At 38.7% G+C, this 21,697-nt stretch overlaps 1 protein-coding gene and 3 pseudogenes across 1 annotated transcript in view; all 4 read left to right on the top strand.

Moving 5' to 3' along the window:
• LOC122450481 (fatty acid desaturase 2-like protein FADS2B) overlaps positions 1 to 21,697 on the top strand; it is a 914,319-nt gene that overhangs the window by 478,285 nt on the left and 414,337 nt on the right. The gene's annotated exons all lie outside the window — the stretch shown is intronic.
• On the top strand, positions 4,731 to 5,660 carry LOC122450539 (annotated as a pseudogene).
• Positions 17,766 to 19,761, top strand: LOC122449978 (annotated as a pseudogene).
• LOC122450548 lies at positions 19,767 to 20,685 on the top strand (annotated as a pseudogene).

Raw genomic sequence — 21,697 nt, 5'->3', positions numbered from 1 at the left:
ATAAATGACCCAATCAAAAAAATGGGCCAAGTGTTTGTTTGTACATATGTGTGCATGTGTATGTTTCAGAGTATTCAACTTGATCAATACTTTCTAGGAATATTGTTTTGGAATTTACCTCAAGGTAAAACTAGTTTTCACATAAAATAATCAACATTAATAACATATAATATTGTATGCTATTTTTCTCCTATTTATGTGTGTAACTCTAAACTGCCTAAATTACCAACAGCAGAACTAATTTCTCTATTTAGCTGTATTCTTGCCCTAGATCATAAAACTTAATCAATTTGAAAGCCAGACAATTTCAGAGGTTATTATGCAACTAGTGCAATTTTAACTACTATGAAAAACTGTATAATCATTCACACAAAAGTTATTGCATTACACACATATTTAAAATATTTATAATTAATTTATATAGTTTGCAATTTAGTTTTTGCATGCAGTCTGAAGCGAGATACCAACACTAATTTTCATAAGACATCCCATTAGTAAATTAATAATCTCTCTATCCTTAATCATATGAAAATGCCAATAATAATATACATAAACTTGTTTATAATTATTTTGGCCTACTTCTCAGCATTTTAACCTACAGTTGAATTAATTAATTCACTTATTTGTCCAATGAATATTAGCTGAGTGCCTGTTATGTTTGAGGCTCTGTTTTAGTTATTTGCTATCAATGAACAAAACAGCAAAAGAAATCCTTGATCTCATGAGACTCATATTCCAGTTGTGTGAAACAAGCATAAACCATCAGGAAAATATGTAAATAAATTGTAGAGTATACTAGTGATGTTATGGAAAAATCTGGAAAAAAATCATCTTGTAAGATAAAGAAGCAAAGGGGTACCTCTGGCTCAGATATGAGAATGAAGGTTGATTTCATTGAGAAAATGATAATTGAACAAAAATCTCATGAAAGTGGTTTAGAGATGAGCCATGGAGGTGCTTACGGAGCAGTGTTTTAGACAGATGGAGTAACTAAGGAAAAGGCAGATGCAAGCATTCAAGGAAAGTTTTAAGAACAAATGGAAGCCAGTGTGGCTGCAGCCTAGGGCAGTGAGAAAATAAATGGAATATGAGATCATGGGCAGATAAGGGACTAGAGGCCAAGATCCTGTGAGCCACTGGAAGACGTTTACCCTGAGAAAAACGAGAAGCTCTGAAAAGTTTCCAAGTTAAGAAACAATTTGAAATGACTTGCTTTTAAAGACCCACTTTGGTTTTCAGTTTAGAATGGAGTGTAATTCAGAGTCTGTGATTTAGGCGAGAGAGATGGTTACTAGAATATAGGAGTAAAGGTCATGAAAGGCCCGCAGATTCTGGAAATACTTTTCCTGGTTTGATATGCAAAGCAAAATATGTTATTAGATCCCAGGATACTTTCAAAATAACTTGAACTGGGGGGGAAATAAATTTTGCAAATCCATTACAAAACAAAAACTCAGCGATCAACTTTTCCTCTAGAGATATACTTCCCTCAGGGTTATTTCTATAAGAAGATTCTTAATTGTTTTTTTTTTTTTTTAATAAGGCATTCATTTAAGGGAAACTTCTCTTGTGGATTTCCAGTGTCTTTTCTGCCTGGCATCATCTCATCTCTTACACAACATTCTCTTTCCCATTCTGCTTCCTTCCTGGGAATATTTGCTCTATTTAGAGGTTGGTATACAAACACATATATCTGGAGCTGGAAGATGAAGCTTTCATCATATATTTCATTTTCTTGTATTCTTCATTAATTAACATTAATTATTCCATTTATATTATCCATGTATGGAGGTGTGTATTTGTCAGAGAGAGACAAATTTTTATATTGAGATTTGAATATTTGTTTATTAAAAGCTATTAATGAAGCTACAGTTTCCACAAGTGCATTCAGTAACAATTGCACCTTCTTATTTATTATTGGAGGAGAAAATGGCAACTCATTCCAGTATTCTTGCCTGGAGAATCCCAAGGACAGAGGAATCTGGTGGGCTACCGTCCATGGGCTGCAAGAGAGTTGAATGTGTCTTTTCATACTCTCAAACAATGAAGCTAATACTGTTAATTAATACTTATTACATCATATTAAGACATACAGAAATGAAAAACAAAACAAGCTAAGAAGAAAGCCTGCCTAAGTTCATAAAATAAGTCATGGAGTCAGAATTCAAAAACACTTTTACAATAGAAACAGAATTCTCTAACTGGAATACTTAATGTTTCCTCTTTTCTGACCCTGGGGGTGGCGGGAATAATCTACAATTACTGGTAACTTGATTTGAAAGGCAGAGTGATACAATATGGGGAGCTTGTGTATATATTTTTGCCTGAAGAAGATGGTTAGTAAAACCATTTGTCTCCAAATCCTTCTTTTTTTTCCAGTTTCCATAATTCCTAAGATCAGACCTGACTATTCCATTTTCCCCATGAGTTTATCAGAGCTCTCAATTGCCTGTTAAACCACCACACAGGTTTTCATGTATTTTGCCTTTGTAAAGTACTAACAACACTGGTCTTTCATACCATCTCTTTGGATCGTCCTTGGTACAGTTAGGTGCAGTGAGATCTGACTTTCCAGATAAAAATTCCTCTTCTGCTAATATTTTAAAAATAAGTGGACAATACTGGCATATTCTGTTGACTCAGTATCAATATGCTCTATTAACATATTTGTAATCTGTTTCCATGTTCAGAATCTCTCCTTCATCTTTATATTTTCTCTATCATTTATGATGATGTCTAAAACGTATCTTTCATTAATTTCCCAATCTTTAAAAATCCATTTTTTTTTTTGTTTAGGACATTCATCTTTTTCAAAAGCTAACATACTATTTTTAAAACTTTTTATTAAGTTGCATTGTCTGGGTGGTTTACAAGTAGTTCTGTGTTCCATTTTTCTTGTTCTGGTTCCCTTGGATTGAGCAGGTTCACAAACAGCTCAAAATGATACTGTGGCACATTTAGGACAAACATGGCTCTTCTTCGTATCTCAGAAGGATTGTTTCTAGAACACCACCCTCCACCCCATCCCCCCAGGATCCCCAAATCTGCAGAAGCTCAAGTCCCTTGTATACAATAGTGTAATGATTGCATAAAACCTATGCACATTCTTTCATATACTTAAAGTCATCTCTATCGCTCTCTCCTTTCTCTCATTTAAAGCTAAGTAAATGCTAGCTAGACTAAATGTATTAGAATTCTTTCCCAAACAGTTTTGCATAGTTTATGAGGTAAGTTGCATAACTGGAAGAATTTGGATAAGACACAAAGATTTCTCATTATTTGATGAATTAACATTTATGGATTTTCCTCCATTATACTTATTAACAGAATGCAAGGCACTAGTATTTTCTCAGGGAAAGATTTTGTGAAGTACTTTACTGGAAAGGTTCATATGATACAATCTTTATTTGAAAATACATTTGTAACTATCCAAGAAGCTTTCCTAGACTCCACTGGATCTCCAAAGAAGAGTCAATCATTCCCTGCTTTCTCCCCCTAGTATAACACTGTAGGAATACATCATGATTTTACAAGGTTTAATTACATTACTGCTACTCTCACTAGTGACACTGATCTCCTGGTCTTATATTTGAATCTGCAGAACATAACAGTGGAGGGTATCTAGTAGATTATAATTACATGCTAGGTTTGTCAGAGTCCTTATCCAGGGAATACACACAATATATGAAAGTGTGTAAGTGATTTAACCCTGTATTTCAAAGATTACTGTGAACATTTTGTTCTTCTTTAAATGAGTCCAAGTATGAGGTTAGATTAAAAATAAATTTTATCTGATATTTAGGGCTGACAATTTATTGGATTAAATGGTTTTGCCCTAATAATCTTGGAAGTGAAAGTGAAGTCGCTCAGTCATGTCCGACTCTTTGCAACCCCATGGACTGTAGCCCACCAGGCTCCTTCATCCATGGAATTTTCCAGGCAAGAGTACTGGAGTGGGTTGCCATTTCCTTCTCCAGGGGTTCTTCCTGACCCAGGGATTGAACCCAGGTCTCCCACATTTCAGGCAGACACTTTACCGTCTGAGCCACCAGGGAAGCCCATAATCCTAGAGAACATGCTTATATTAAAAAGGAGGAAAAGTATTATTTTTGAGTTACATTAAAAAGAGAAATCTAACCCTCTATAAATATCTTAAAATGAATATTTACCAAAATGCCAGTTGGAAGCAAGGGATATTTAAGAAATAGTCTTGGGCTTCCCTGGTGGCTAAGTGGTAAAGAATCCACCTGCTGATGCAGGAGACTCCAGTTCAGCCCTGGGTTGTGAAGATCCCCTTGAGGAGGAAATGGCAAGCTACTCCAGTATTTTTGGTTGGAAAATCCCATGGATAGAAGAGTCTGGTGGGCTATAGTCCCTGGAGTCATAGAGTTGGACACAACTGAATACACACACACACACATTTGGACAATTATAATTTTTAGGAATAGCATGTTTCAATCACATTTTGTACAACTCTTATGTAAGTGGGTTAGTATATTATATTTATCAATGTAAATATAAATACCTTCAGGGAGCTTATTAAACAGCAGATACTCAGAAACAAATTGCTGAAAAAGAGTGTCAAAATGAAGTTATAGATATTTAGTTAAAAAAAATAAAAGGGAGCATGAATAAAATATACATTGATAATGATCAACATTTGATTTTAAATTTATTTCCTCTTAGTTATCAGAGAAGTTTCTATCGAATATTGACTTAGAGCAGAGAAAATGCTCAACTTCACGGATGTGACAGAGTTTATTCTTTTGGGACTAACCAGTCGTCGGGAATGGCAAATTCTCTTCTTTGTCATTTTCCTGCTGGTCTATGTGGTCACCGTGGTGGGTAATATCGGCATGATCCTGTTAATTAAGGTCAGTCCACAACTCAGCAGCCCCATGTACTTTTTTCTGAGTCATTTGTCATTTGTTGATGTGTGGTTTTCCTCCAATGTCACTCCTAAAATGCTGGAAAACCTGTTATCCAAGACAAAAATGATTTCTTAGGCTGGCTGTTTGGTACAGTGTTTCTTCTTCATTGCTCTTGTCCCTGTAGAGATATTTATTCTTGTTGCGATGGCCTTTGACAGATGCATGGCCACTGGAAGCCCTTTGCTCTATGGCAGCAAAATGTCAAGGATTGTCTGCATCTGACTGATTTCCTTCCCTTACGTGTATGGTTTTCTGACTAGTCTGGCAGCAACATTATGGACCTATGGTTTGTGCTTCTGTGGGAAGATTGAGATCAACCACTTCTACTGTGCAGACTCACCTCTCATCAAAATGGCCTGTGCTGGAAACTTTGTAAAAGAATATACAACAATCATACTCGCCGGCATTAATTTCTCATATTCCCTAACTATAGCTATCGCATCCTATCTCTTCATCCTCATTGCCATTCTCCGGATGAACTCGGCGGAAGGGAGGCGCAAGGCCTTTTCCACCTGTGGGTCCCATCTGACCGTCGTCATATTCTACGGAACCCTCATTTTCATGTATCTCAGACGTCCCACAGAGGAGTCTGTGGAGCAGGGGAAGGTGGTGGCCGTGTTTTACACCACGGTGATCCCCATGTTGAACCCCATGATCTACAGTCTGAGGAACAAGGATGTGAAAGAGGCCTTGAACAAAGTGATCAGCAAAACATTTTTAATAAAGTAAAGTTGTGTTACTTTTGTTCTCTGCATTTCATCCATATTTGTTTGTCAAAAGATTATTTCTTAGTATAGTACAAAGCTTTAGAGAATTCACAAAAGTAAGAACTTTACCCCTTATGAAAAGAAAGAAAAAATTAAAATTCAGAGGGAAAAAGTGAATTTTCTCTCTTATTGATACAAGTAGTCAAGCTTAGCTAAAATTAATAGAGATTAATTTCTACATTAATTATCTACATTAATAGAGAAGATTATTTCAGCCCAAGTTCACAGGTATATGTGTTGACATTGTTTACATCCTTTGTGAGAATAAAAAGATTTTGTTTTTCTTATTAAAAAATGTAGTGATGAATTTAGGAAATACTTATCTATTTGTTTATTTAGATTATAATCTGAGGTAGAAGAAATAACATATTTCATTCAGTTCTCTAATGTAAGGTCATAACGATGGTGGTCTTGCTAATGGCTTTTATTTTCCTGAGGGGAAAGGAGAAGCACATGTGCGCTCATTCCGCTCACTCGCACGTGCATCATGGGCAACATTTCAAAGCTCTTTGCACAGAAACAAACTGGGAATTTTGTTCAAATTATAATAACATCACTGGGTAGTTGAGAAACTTAAGCCTGATATTTAATGCCTTTTTCAATGTGAAAGGTGGATCTGTTCAGAGACCTTTGTTTTGAAAATAAAAAGACTATGATATGTAATTCTTTTCCAGTATTCTTGTATTGAAGAGACTCAACAGCATAAGTGTCTCTCTTCTACTGATTCTAATAGCTGCTATGTTTCAACTCCAAGGTCAACAGGAACCAGACTGCGCACGTGTCATGTACCCCGCCAGAGTTCCGTCATTCTAACTGAGAAGCAGGTGGAGTTAGTGAATGTGTCATTTTGCAAGTACAAAGCTACGGATTTCTCCTCACAAATTAAATTAATATTCATGTAGATTATTGTGCACATTTTTGACCTAAGTATGATATTAAATATTAATTTCTTTTTACTTGAAAGAAGGAATATTTGGGTGGTATATTTTCTGTTAGCAATGACACATCCTGACTTAATAGTGTAAACATAGTTTGGCTTCTCTCTTATAGCTCATTTCATCTAGTACAATGATGAGGCAACAGGTTTACAACTTGGACATCTGTAATGTTTCTATGTCTTCTGATATAAGCAAACAAATAAACAAACAAATAATCTGATATCTTGACACAGAAACATATAGCCACTGAAATGTCACTCACACATTTAAATCATGCATTTAAATCATCACAAAATGCATAATTTATCTACAGAGATGTAGATATAAAATGAGAATGATGTATAGAGAACAAATATTTCTTTGTCCAGTATTATTTTTATTATATTTATATATTTATTGTTGAATGTGCTGGATCTTCATTGCTATGAGGCTTTGCTCTAGCTGTGGACAGTGGAGGGAATTTCTGTTTGCAAAGGCTGACCTCTAGTTGCGGTTCATGGGCTTTTCATTGTGGTGGCTTCTCTTATAGCCCAGCACAGATTCTAGGGTGTGTGGACTTCAGTGGTTTTGGGTTCAAGAGTTGTGGCCCCCAGGCTCTAGAGCACAGGTTCAATAGTTGTAGCATTTGGGCTTAACTGCTCCGAGGCTGCTGGGACCTTCCTGGATCAGGGATCAACCCATGTTTCCTGCACTGGCATTCTTCACAATGAGACACCAGGGAATTCCTCTTTGTCCAACGTGAGTCTTTATTTTCCTCAGGGGAAAGAAGAAGCACATGTAAACTCGTTTCCATTCATTCACACATACATCATGGGCAACATTTCAAAGCTATTTGCATGTAAACAAATTGAAGATTTTGATTAAATTATAATAATATCATTGTGTCTGTAATGCAAAACTTAACCTCCCTAAAGAATTTAAGCTCTTACTTAATGTTACTATTTGGGTGAGCTAAGAGTAATTTCTTTTGTCTCTAAGACCATTTCACCATTTATTGGAAAACTCTTGGTATTCCAAATTAGTTGCTGATTACTAATCAATTTTTAAATGTCATTTTAAAGCTTTTAAATTAAGGATAGCTCTCATTGGAATAGTTTTGTAAAATGCTTTCTAAAACTGGATGCTCTTGTTACATTGTTTCTATGTTTACCGACATTATTATAGTTAAGCATCTTCAGCATAAAGTGTACTTATCTTTCTTGGTCACCCTTCCCTCTTCCTTGATCTCACCCTCACTAACACACACACACACACACAAATACCACAGTTCCTTCTTCTGAAATCTACATTTCCTTGAGGGAGTGCAGATTACATTGTAATGACCTACTGCAAGTGAGTTTACCAGATGCATTTTCTCCAGTTAGTGAGAAGGAATTGAGGAATCCAGCATACTTGGGCACTGAAATTGCAATCATGAGCTCAGCTCTCATGGGTTCATGAAACTCTATTGGCTATTTTGTCTTAAAAATACTAAGCCAAGAATTTATTTCAAATATTCTTAGGTTGAAAAAGCTCCAAAGTTTCTGGGAGAAAGTGAAAGTGGGAGTGAAATTCAGTCGTGTCTAACTATGCGACTCATGGACTATACAGTCCATGGAATTCTCCAGGCCAGAATGCTGGGGTGGGTAGCCTCTCCCTTCTACAAGGGACCTTCCCAACCCAGGGATCAAACCCAGGTCTCCCACATTGCAGGTGGATTCTTTGCCAGCTGAGCCACGAGGGAAACCAGGCGAGGATAGGTAGGGATGCTTTTGGTGTGTCTATTATGTGCTCACTGTGTCTCTATGTGTTCCAATAGGTGTGACGTGTGTATATGTGTGTGTGTGTGCTCAGTCATGTCCAGCTCTTTGCAACCCCATGGACTGTAACCCACCAGGCTCCTCTGTGCATGGATTTTCCCAGACAAAATCGCTGGAGTGGGCTTACTACTTCCTTCTCCAGGGGATCTTCCCAAAGCAGGGATTGAACACTTGTCTCTTGTGTCTCCTGCAGGACTCTTTACCACTAGTCCCACTTGAACAGGATACGATGTGTTACACACCTTCCTGCATCCTTCACAGGACCTAACAAACGCTTTGCATTAAATAATTGTGAAGAGTGCAATAATAGAACACTGTGCCTTTTTTCAGATTGTTCTAATTTCACATTATGAATCAGGCAATTGAAACTATATGTGATACAATGTAATAAGGACTGTATAAGCAATATGAGCTAAATATCCTATGTGGCTCATACAGTAAAAAATCTGCCTGTGATACAGGAGACTTGGAAGGTCAGGAAGAATGCCTGGAGAAGGGCATGGCAACCCATGCCAATATTCTTACCTGGAGAATTCCATGGAACTAGGAGCCTGATGGGTTATAGTCCGTGAGGTTGGAGAGTTGGACACGACTGAGTAACTAACGCTTTCACTTTCAGCGTGGAAATGCAGGTGAGGAAGTTATAAGTTTTGCATAGGTAGCCCCAAGGAAATGGTGGTGAAAGAGAAGGTCATTTTTATACCAATTTAAAAAGTTGGTTCTGATTTATCTACATCTTTGAGGCCTGAAGAATAGAATCATGAAACTCAGTCTCTTGCTCTGTGAGTGGTCCTGCCTAGATTTCTCTGTGATAAATGAGTGATCCTTATGGCTACTTATACTGAGAACCATATTTGTACCATAAAACCCAAGGGCATCACATGAGGCTATTTAGTGTCCTGTAGAGCATGGCCTTAAAAATTAAACTTAGGAAAACATTAAGGTGATAAAATCAATTGGCAGTTGAAAAGAATCCTGGGTCAGAGGTAGATTTCTCTGAAAGATACTAGATCCAAGACTTCTGTGAGGAGTTGATTCCTATTCCTGGGGAGCACGTGGATTTTCTCAAGTTAGAAGTTTTTCTCTCAAGATCTACTCAGAGCACTAACTTATACACACCTAATATGTTTATACCAATTACCAAAGTATGGTTTAATTATAACACTAGGGCTTCTCAGCCTTAACCTGAGATGTATCTAAGTGTTACTTAGATATATGCCTCTCTTCCCTGTGTCAGTCACCTATTGAAAATCTGATAATCACTCATTTTCTTTATTGAATGAATATTTCTTGCACTTCTACCATGTGCCCTGTGTGTCATGGGTCCTGGGGCAGGGACATGTCCAACGCTCTCTAATAAAAGCTTTCTTGCAACAGAGAAACAAGAATAGCTTTGGAAGAAAATCAGCAATTTCCTTCATAATTCTTCATAAGCAGAAATAAGCTCTTGTTATAGGAACTGAAGGGGAAGCAGTGTGAATATACAGATCTGGGGAGGAAAGGTCACAAGTTTGATGGATGGGCATAAATTGCCAGGCAAATGAGTTAAAATGATCAAATGTATATACCACTAATATTACTAACAACTTTGTGGTTGTGCAAAGGACATTTTCTCTGTGTGGGGAGCATGCTGCTAAGCTTGTATGATTTTAGTTCTCCACCCAGGAACTTGGGTCCACGACAGTGAAAGCACCTATTCTTAACCACTGGACCACCAGGGAATTCCCACAAAGGACATATTTTTGTTTCCCAAGTACATAAACCCATATGCGTGCATGCTGAGTCACTTCAGTTGTGTCTGAATCTTTGAGACCCTATGGACCTGGACTGCAGCCTGCCTGACTTCTCTGTCCGTGGGATTCTCTAGGCAAGAATACGGGCCTGGATAGCCATTCCCTCCTCCTCCGGGGAGTCTTCCTGACCCAAGGATCTAACTCCCCAGCATCTCTTAAGTGTCCTGCATTGGCAGGCAGGTTTTGGGTTTGTTTGTTTGTTTCACCACTAGCGCCCCCTGGGAAGCTCACATAAAACCAGAATAGAGCATGAAGTGTACACCGGTCATACAATGGAAGAGGCTTCCCTGGGGGCTCAAATGGTAAAGAATCTGCCTGCAGTGCAAGAGATCTGGGTTCAGTCCCTAGGTCAGGAAGATCCCCTGGAGGAGGGAATGGCAACCGGCTTCAGCATTCTTGCCTGGAGATCCCATGGACATTGGCGCCTGGTGAGCTACAGTCCACAGGGTCACAAAGAGTTAGATACAACTGAATGACTAAGCACACACAAATATAGTGGAGATGAGATTCTCTGGGGTCAGGAATTGAGATTTTTGGTATGCCCTATTCATGTTTACTTGTTGGCAATAGAATGAAATGATTAACTGTATAAACTCAAGAATCAGGAATATAGCCCCTGCCGCAATGAATCAGACTTTGAGCAAGTGACTTAATCTATCTAAGGCTCTAAATTTTTGTCTGTAAAACAAGAATAATAATAATTAACTCAGGAAGTAGTTGTGAAAATTTAGCTAGCATAGTCCCTGGCATATGGGAACTTTAACAAACACCTTGCTGTTCCTATTATTCAATTTCTACTTCTCCTTGTTTACAAAATGAGTGAGTTGGAGAAGATATATTTTTCATGCTTATATATGTCATATTTTTGGTAACAGGGGATGATATCTACTTCATATTTCATTGAAAAAGCCATCTCACAGAGACCTAGAAGCACAAAGCAGGGTGTTGGCTTATGCGGAAACAATGACTTCATCACCGAGCTTAGTGTGATACAAACCCAAATAAAATTATGTTCTTTGATCCCAAGACACCCTCAAAGTTACTTGACTCTGGGGGGATAGAGTATTGTGCAAATATGTTACCAAAAAACCCCCAAAAAACCTAGCTGTGGACTCTTCCTCTTGAGATGTACTTTCCCAAGGGTCATTTTTCGGTGAAGACTCTTAATTGCTTCTTTTTTTCTAAGGCAAATGTTTAAGGTAGACTTCTCCAGTGGATTTCCAGTTTCTCTTTTGCTTAATACCATCTCTTACACAGCACTTATTTTTCAAATGTGCATCTATACTGGGAATACTTCATTCTGAGGCTGATATACAAATCCATCTATCTGGAAATGGAAGATAGAGGTTGCATCTTAGATTTTATTGTCTTTTATTCTTTATTAATTAATATTAACTCCATATATGTTACCCATGTATAGGTATGTATGAGCAGGAGTAACAGAGAGAGATAGAGAAAGAGAATGAGATTTTATTTAGAGATTTGATTATTGCAAACTATTAATGGAAGCAAAACTTTCCAGGAATGTATTTAATAATAATTGTGCTTAGTATGTTTATTATGTAATAATGTGTAAAGCTATTTTAATACAAACATACCATGAATTTAATACTGTAACTATTGTAATATCATATTAAGATAAATAAATGAAAAGCAAAAGAAAATAATAATAAAATTTGTCCAAGTTCACAAAATAAGTCATGAAGCCAGAGCTCAATAAAGTCTGACAATAAAACCAGAATTCTATAACTGCAATACTTAGGATTTTCTCTTTCCTGATCTTGAGGGGAAAAGAATGCAGCTATTGGTAACTGAATTTAAAATGCATAGGGATACAATATGGGAAGTGTATGTATATATTTTGGCCTGGAAATGGTGAGGAAAGTCCTACAAGTGCTTCTAATATCCCCAAAACGTTCAATTTTTTGAGACATCATACCCTGTATGATCGGACCTGACCACTTCACCTCTCCTGTAAGTTCGTAATTGCTATCTACTTCCTGGCTAAGCACCACTCAGGTTTTCATATATTTAGCTTTTGCAGATACTTACCTGCCTCCTGACAAACCTGTATGCAGGACAAGAAGCAACAGTTAGAAATGGACATGGAACAATGGACTTGTTCAAAATTGGGAAAGGAGTAGGTCAAGGCTGTATATTGTCACTCTGCTTATTAAACTTACATGCAGAATACATCATGAGAAATGCCAGGTTGGATGAATCACAAGCTGGGATCAAAGTTGCAAAGAGAAATATGAACAACCTCAGATATGCAGAAAAAGCTATTATGATGGCAGAAGGTGAAGAGGAAGTAAAGAGCTTTTTAATGAGGGTGAAAGAGGAGAGTGAAAAAGCTGGTTTAAAATTCAACATTCAAAATACATCCAGGTCCATCACTTCATGGCAAGTAGATGGGGAAAAAGTGGAAGAAGTGACAGATTTAATTTTCTTGGGCTTCAAAATCACTGTGGATGGTGACTGCAGCCACACATTTAAAAGATGCATGCTCCTTGGAAGAAAATCTCTGACAAACATAACAGCATATTAAAAAGCAGAGACATCACTTGGTCAACAAAGGTCCCTATAATCAACGCTCTATTTTTTCCAGTAGTCATGTATGGACGTGACAGTCGGACCATAAAGAAGGTTGAGGGTCGAAGAATTGATGCTTTTGAACTGTGGTGCTGGAGAAGACTCTTGAGAGTCCCTCCGACTGCAAGGAGATCAAACCAGCCAGTCCTAAAGGAGATCAGTCCTGGGTGTTCACTGGAAGGACTAATGCTGAAGCTGAAACTCCAATACTTAGTTCACCTGATCCAAAGCGCCAACTCATTTGAAAAGACCCCGATAGTGGAAAAGATTGAGGGTAAGAGGACAAGGGGCAACAGAGGGTGAGATGGTTGGATGGCATCACTGACTCAATGGACATGAGTTTGAACAAACTCCAGGAGATGGTGAAGGACAGTGAAGCTCAGCGTGCTGAAGTTTGTGGGGTCTCAAAGAATCAGACATGACTTAGCGACTCAATAACAACAAGCTTTTGCAAAGTATTAACACTGCCATTTTACCATATCTTTTTTTCCCCCCTGGGTTAATCTTGGTCCCACGGAATTAGATAAGTCTTTCTAAATAAAAATTCCTCTACCATTAATTTTGAAAAGTGTGGAAGGGTGAAAATCACAAGCAGTCAGAGGCTCATTCTGTTGAATCAATGTCAGCATGCTCTGCTGACATGTGGGTAATGTTTCTCAGGAATCTCATCTTCTTCTTTGTATTTCCTCTATCATTTATGATGGTATCTAAAACTTATTTTTTTCAATAATTTCTCTTTGAATACTAAGGTGGCAAACTTTAAAAATACACCTTTTTTCTTGTTATAGAATCATCTTTTTCAAAACTTAACATGTTACAGGGAAGAAAAAATCTGACTACCTTTTGGATTTGTTTATTTTACCTTAACCTTTGCTACCTATGGCTTTTGTTCACTAAAAAGACACTGTCTATACACAATAAACTGTGGAAAATTCTGAAAGAGATGGGAATACCTGACCCCCTGACCTGCCTCTTGAGAAACCTGTATGCAGGTCAGGAAGCAACAGTTAGAACTGGACATGGAACAACACACTGGTTCCAAATCAGGAAAGGAGTAGTTCAAGGCTGTATGTTGTCACCCTGCTTATTTAACTTATATGCAGAGTACATCATGAGAAATACTGGGCTGGAAGAAGCACAAGCTGGAATCAAGATTGCCAGGAGAAATATCAATAACCTCAGATATGCAGAAGACACCACCCTTATGGCAGAAAGTGAAGAGGAACTAAAAAGCCTCTTGATGAAAGTGAAAGAGGAGAGTGAAAAAGCTGGCTTAAAGCTTAACATTCAGAAAACTAAGATCATGGCATCTGGTCCCATCACCTCATGGGAAATAGATGGGGAGACAGTGGAATCAGTGTCAGATTTCATTTTCTGGGGCTCGAAAATCACTGCAGATGGTGATTGCAGCCATGAAATTAAAAGACGCTTACTCCTTGGAAGGAAAGCTATGACCAACCTAGATAGCATATTAAAAAGCAGAGACATTACTTAGCCAACAAAGGTCCGTCTGGTCATGGCTATGGTTTTCCCACTGGTCATGTATGGATGTGAGAGTTGGACTGTGAAGAAAGCTGAGCGCCGAAGAACTGATGCTTTTGAACTATGGTGTTGGAGAAGACTCTTGAACTGCAAGGAGATCCAACCAGTCCATCCTAAATGAGATCAGTCCTGGGTGTTCCTTGGAAGGGCTGATGCTGAAGCTGAAACTCCAATACTCTGGCCACCTCATGCGAAGAGTTGACTCACTGGAAAAGACCCTGAAGCTTGGAGGGATTGGGGGCAGGAGGAGAAGGGGATGACAAAGGATGAGATGGCTGGATGGCATCACCAACTCAATGGGCATAGATTTGAGTGGACTCCGGGAGTTGGTGATGGACAGGGGGGCCTGGCGAGCTGCGATTCATGGGGTCGCAAAGAGTCGGACACGACTGAGCGATGGAACTGAACTGAACTGAACTGATACATAATGGGCTTCCTTGGTGGCTCAAACAGTAAAGAACCCACCTGCAAATGCAGGACATGCAGGAGACCCAGGTTCAATCCCTGAGTTGGGAAGAGCCCCTGGGGAAGCAAATGGCAACCCACTCCAGTATCCATGCCTGGAGAATGCCTTAGACAGAGGAGCCTGGTAGCCTTCAGTACATGGGATTGCAAAGAGTTGGACATGCCTGAGAAACCAGCCAGCACAAATAACACATAATGGGCTGCCTTGGGGAAACCTGCTCCCCCTGCTTGAATGTCAAATCAAAGTGCCTTTGTGCAGGGAAGCATTCTGACCCTGTCCAGCTGAGCCAAAAATAAGAAATTAATGTACGCCCTCCCTGAGGCTGGCTATTCCAGGAGATATTTGGAAGATTAATCTTTTTACTTTACTTCCTTACCTCCTCCCCCTTTGTTGCTGTTGTTCAGTCACTAATTCATGTCCAATTCTTTGCCACCCCATGGATAGCATCACACCAGGCTTCCCTGTCCTTCATTATCTCCCTGAGTTTGCACAAACTACTCTTCAGAAGTAACCGGCATCCAGACCCTGATAATATGGTTACTTTCGGTTATTAGTCTGCCATCTTCTTGCTCTGCCAGTTGTCCAAATAAAGCCGTTATTCCTTGCGTTAGCACCTGGTCTGTCTCCAATTTATTGCCTGTCGTGTGGCAAGTAGGGCTTCCCATATGGCACTAGTGCTAAAGAACCTGCCTGCCAATGCAGGCGCCATAAGAAACCCGGGTTCAGTCTTGGGTTAGAAAGATCCCCTGGAGGAGGCCATGGCCACTGTCCCTAAATTCACAAAGATTTAGACACTACTGAAGTGACTTAGTGCATAGGCAGGTGGTGAGTAGGGCAAGTTTGGACTGTGCAACATACTCTTTTTGTTTGTTTGTTTTGTTTTAATAAAATAGCATTGTTTGGGCAATTTACAGTTAGATCTGTAAACTACTTTTCTTGATGCTGTTTCCATGGACTGAGGATGTCCACAGGCATTTCAAAATGATCCTGCAACATACTGGGGACAAATATAATCATCCCTAAGTATCTCAAGGGAGATTGGTTCCAGGATGGCCCTTCCCACCACTCCCCCAGGACACTGAAATCCACATGCTCAAGTCGCCCCTACAAAATGGTATCATGTATTATTATACAGAACCCATGGACTGCAGCCTGCTAGGCTCCTCTGTCCATGGAATTCTTCAAGCAAGAATATTGTAGTGGGTAGCCATTCCCTTCTCCAGGGGATCTTTCCAACCCAGGGATGGAACCCTGGTCTCCTACATTGCAGGCAGATTCTTCACTGCATGAGCCTCCAGGAAAGCCCATTATTACAATCTATGCACATCCCAATATATATTTTGTCATCTCTAGGTTACATGTATACTTACAATATTTAGCTACGTCATTACCACTATAAATAGTGATATTAATCTCCTTGTTTACATTGCTCTTCTTTGTTTACTTTGCAGAATATAACAGTGAAACATACACAGTAGATTTAAATTGCTTGTTAGGTATGGAAAAGTCTTTATCCAGGAAATATATATAATATATGAATGTGTTTGGGTGGTTTACCACTTTATTTTGAAGCCTACTGTGATCAGGTTGCCCCTCTTTAAATGAGTACGAGATTAGATTAAAAATAATTTTTGATCCAACATTTAGGGATGATAGATTATTTGATTAAATGGCTCCCATCTCTAACCATGGAGAATATGATTATAATAAAAAGAGGTAATATGATATTTTGAGTTATATTAAAAAGAATATTAACTGTCCATAAATATCTTAAAAATAGGTGACTATAAAATATACCAGTATTGGAAAAAAGGGATATTTAAGAAGTATTTTTGGACTTCCTGGTGGCTCAGATGGTAAAGAATTTGCCTGAAATGCAGAAGACCCAGGTTTGAATCTGGATTGGGAAGATCCTTGGGAGAAGGGAACAGTTACCCACTCCAGGATTCTTGCCTGGAGAATCCCATGGGCAGAGGAGCCTGTGGGCTACAGTCCATGGGGTCACAAAGAGTGGCATAAAACTGAGAGACTAACATTTTCACTATTTTCTCTTTCAGTCTTGGATAAATGGCCATTTATCCAATTTATCCATTTAAAATTTAAACGATTTTTAGTACAAGCTTTGCTCAATCACTTTTTGTAAAAACCGTGACAACAGCAATGGGGTCTGTGTATTTCTCCATTTAGGTAACCTTCAGAGAGTTTGTTAAATAGCAAATGCTCAGAAATGATTTTCTGAAAGGAGTGTCAAAGTACAGCCATAGATCAGTTCAGTTCAGCTGCTCAGTCGTGGCCGAATCTCGACACCATGGACTACAGCATGCCAGGCTTACTGGTTCATCAACAACTCCTGGAGCTTGCTCAAACTCAAGTCCATCAAGTCAGCGATGACACCCAACCATCTCATCCTCTGTCATTCCCTTCTCCTCCTGCCTTCAATCTTTCCCAGCATCAGGGTCTTTTCCAATGAGTCAATTCTTCACATCAGATGGCCAAAGTATTGGAGTTTCAGCTTCAGCATCAGTCTTTGCAATGGATATTCAGGACACATCTCCTTTAGGATGGACTGGTTGGATCCCCTTGCATTCCAAGAGACTCTCAAGAGTCTTCTCCAACACCACAGTTCAAAAGCATCATTTCTTCTGCACTCAGCTTTCTTATGGTCCAACTCTCACACCCACACATGACTACTAGAAAAACCATAGCTTTGACAAGACAGACCTTTGTTGGCAAACTAATATCTGCTTTTTAATATGCTGTCTAGGTTGGTCATAGCTTTTCTTCCAAGGAATACTCATAGATAATTATTAGTAATCAAAATAAAGAGTCCATAAATAAAAAGTATAAATTAATAAACAATCAATACTTATATTTAAAATTTGTTTCCTTTTTATTATTCCAGAAGTTTGTATGTAATATTGACCAAGAACAGGGAAAATGCTCAGTTTCACAGATGTGACAGAGTTTATTCTTTTGGGACTAAGCAGTCATCAGGAATGGCAAGTTCTCCTCATCATTTTCCTGCTGGTCTACATGATCACCATGTGGGTAGTATCCACATGATCCTATTAATTAAGGTTGGTCCCCAACTCTGCAGCCCCATGTACTTTTTTCTCAGTCATTTGCTTTTTGTTGATATGTGGTTTTCTTCCAATGTCACCCCTAAGATGCTGGAAAACCTGTTATCCGAGACAAAAACACTTTCCTATGCTGATTGTTTGGTACAGTGTTTCTTCTCCATTGCTCTTGTCCATGTAGAAAATTTTATTCTTTCCGTGATGGCCTTTGACAGATATATAGCCACTAGTAAACCTTTGCTCCATGGAAGCAAAATGTCAAGGATTGTCTGTATCTGACAGATTACTTTCCCTTATGTACATGGTTTTCTGACTAGTCTGGCAGCAACACTGTGGACCTAAGGCTTGTACTTCTGTGAGAAGATTGAGATCAACCACTTTTACTGTGCAGACCCACCTCTCATCAAAATGGCCTGTGCTGGAACCTTTGTTATATACACTATATATATGTATATATACACATAACCTTTGTTATATACAACAGTTTGAATATAAAATGATTATTCATGCCTACATTAATCTCACCTATTCTCTGGCTATAGTAATCATATCTTATCCATTCATCCCCATTGCCATTCTACAGACACATTTAGCAGAAGGGAGGCACAAGGTCTGTCTAGTCAAGGCCATGGTTTTTCCAGTAGTCATGTATGGATGTGAGAGTTGGACCATAAAGAAAGCTGAGTGCCGAAGAATTGATGCTTTTGAACTGTGGTGTTGGAGAAGACTGTTGAGAGTCCCTTGGACTGCAAGGACATCCAACCAGTCCATCCTAAAGGAGATCAGTCCTGGGTGTTCATTGGAAGGACTGATGCTGAAGCTGAAACTCCAATACTTTGGCCACTTTATGCAAAGAGCTAACTCACTGGAAAAGATCCTGATTCTGGGAAATATTGAGAGCAGGAAGAGAAGGGGAAGACAGAGGATGATATGGTTGGATGGCATCACCGACTCGGTGGACATGAGTTTCGGTGGACTCCAGGAGTTGGTGATGGACAGGGAGGCCTGGCGTGCTGCAGTTCATGGGGTCACAAAGAGTCAGACATGAATGAGCAACTGAACTGAACTGACTGAAAAGGAGTGAATGAAAAATATACAAATGAGACAATTTAGGGAATGGAGTGAGACAAAAACGGAGCATGCTGATAAACACAGAAATAAGAAGAGGCAGGATGCACACAGAATGGCCAAAGATCTCTTTGAGGATATGACTTTTCAGTTATGGGCAAGTAGCCAGCTATGTAAAATACTGAGGAAAAAGAGAATGAAAATACAAAAACTTAAAAGAGGAACTATTTTAAAAAGTGTATAAACTCTCTCCAACTAATAGCAACTCATAATTTGGAAGTTGATTAATCACTGTGAACTATTTTCCTACCCCTGAAATTATTCATATGGGAATTCAATACACCATAGAGAAAATAATTTGGGCACATAACATAGGCACTGATATTTCAGTTCTGGTCTGGGTTCACCTGTACCCTATATTTTCATGATCGTAGATCATCATTCTCTGATGACTCTCAGTCTAGCGTTACTTTTATTAGAACTCTGTGAGGTTAACATCACTGTAATAGTTTAGCAAAAATAATTGTCTAATACTAGTAGTATATGAATGTAATTGTCTGCTTTAGAGTTAAGAAACTAATAAATATTGCAATAATTACCTATAAGGCCTGTTAAAGGAAATAAATGTGATTATATAGTCTTACGTTAGACTTTATGCAAAGTCTACATTGATTTTTATATTATTTGAACTAGAATACTGATAAACAGGACTCAAAATTTTCAAGAATAAAGTAAATTCATTCATTTCTTTTAATTTTCCATAGGCAATGCAGACTGGGTCTAAGTGAAGGCAATGCCAAATTTCACAGATGTGACAGAACTTATTCTTCTGGGGCTGGCCCGTCATCAGGAGCTTCATTTCTCTTTTTTGTGGTGTTTCTAGTAGTTTACATGATCACTCTGATAGGGAACATTGCTATGATTATTTTGATCGGCATCAGCCCCCAGCTTCAGAGCCCCATGTACTTTTTCCTGAGTCATTTGTCTTTTGTGGATGTGTGGTTCTCTTTCAGTGTCACTCCAAGGATGCTAGAAAACGTACTATCAGAGACAAAAACCACTTCCTACGTGGGGTGTCTGGTGCAGTGTTACTTCTTCAGAGCCCTTGTCCACGTGGGAGTATATATCTTAGCTGTGATGGCCTTTGATCGCTACATGGCCATCTGCATCCCTCTGCTTTGCAGCAGCAAAACGTCCAGGACCGTCTGTGCTGGTCTCATCTCTGTGCCCTGCATCTATGGATTCTGTTAGCCTGATCTGCACTCTGTGGACGTATGGCCTGTACTTCTGTGGAAACATGAAATCAACCACTTCTGTTGTGCTGACCCTTCTCTTATCCTGAGGAGGGGTCCACATTAAAGAATACACCAATTTGTTATTGCTGGGATTGATTTCACATATTCCCTCTCTGTGGTTCTCATTTCCTATACCCTCATCGTAGCGGCCGTGCTGCGCATGTGCTCTGCCGATGGCAGGAGGAAGGCTTTCTCCACGTGTGGGTCCCACCTGACAGATGTTACCAGGATTTACGGACTCTCATCTTCATCCGTCTCAGGAGGCCCGCTGAAGAGTCTGTGGAGCAGGGGCAGATGGTGGCTGTGTTTTACACCACAGTGATTCCCATGCTGAATCCCATGATCTACAGTTTGAGGAACAAAGATGTGAAAGAGGCGGTCGACAAAGCAATCGTCAAGGCAAACTCGAGGCAATGAACCCGCAGTACATAATTCAGTGTATGCCACTTCCTGTTATAAATGTCCAGGCATATAAATTCCCTGTTTAAAATAGACTGTGTACAGGCAACACTTAAATATGCTAAGAGGTCCAGTCTAACACAGCGATGGTTTACCCCATGAATGGACTCTCAGGACTAAGCCTCCTTTATCTACATGTGCAAACATACTAACACTGACCTATTACTGTTAGTCACAGTGAATGTAAATTTGTGCTAAGTGTAGTTAGCAGATAACTGATAAATACATTTGGATAAGCACATGTTAATTTGGAGGTATCTTTGTAAGAGCTGAATATGATTTCTTAGGATATTTTCTATATATAATTGCCTTTCACTTGTTTTATAAGTAATATATAATTTCATGAGAAAAAAATAAGACTTCATCACTTTTCTATGAATATAAAAGTTGATGGATCCTCATTTACCAAAAAAAGCTTTCAATAACATTCATACATGCATGGACTTTTGAAAACAAAAATGTATTCAGAAACTTCAACTAGTGTCGTGAATCAATCAGAAGGTTAATTCTCAGTATGTATTGCTCTATAATTAACACTATTTGTGTTTCAAACAATCTGTTGACTCACCGTAGTTCTACTCTTTGGTTTGGATTTTGGCTAGTTATTTTTCTCTTTATTAATTTAAATAGGTGAAATATTTATGACTAAAGCCTATCCTGTCCTTCTCATAGTTTAAAAAGATGAAGCAATATGGATTTTTGTCATTTAAAATCTGACCTTTGATCAGAAGAATGTCCTGTTAAACCTTTGATTGCTATGATAAAGCTATTGTTTGATTCCAAATTCTTGTCACTAACATTACACTCTTAATTCTGTGTTTAGCTGCTTAAGTCAAGCTTTTAATAACTACAGTGGGTCAACCAGATAAGAATCTCTGTAAAACCGAATGCCATTGCACTAGACATGTGTTAAAATATGATCAGCACAGCTCAAACTGGTATCCATTGGGTTCTGATTACAAGTTTACAA

This window comes from Cervus canadensis, chromosome 11, assembly GCF_019320065.1.
Source record: "Cervus canadensis isolate Bull #8, Minnesota chromosome 11, ASM1932006v1, whole genome shotgun sequence".
Taxonomy (NCBI): Eukaryota; Metazoa; Chordata; class Mammalia; order Artiodactyla; family Cervidae; genus Cervus; species Cervus canadensis.
Note: the sequence above shows the minus strand (reverse complement) of the source record. Positions and strands in the feature narration are given on the sequence as shown.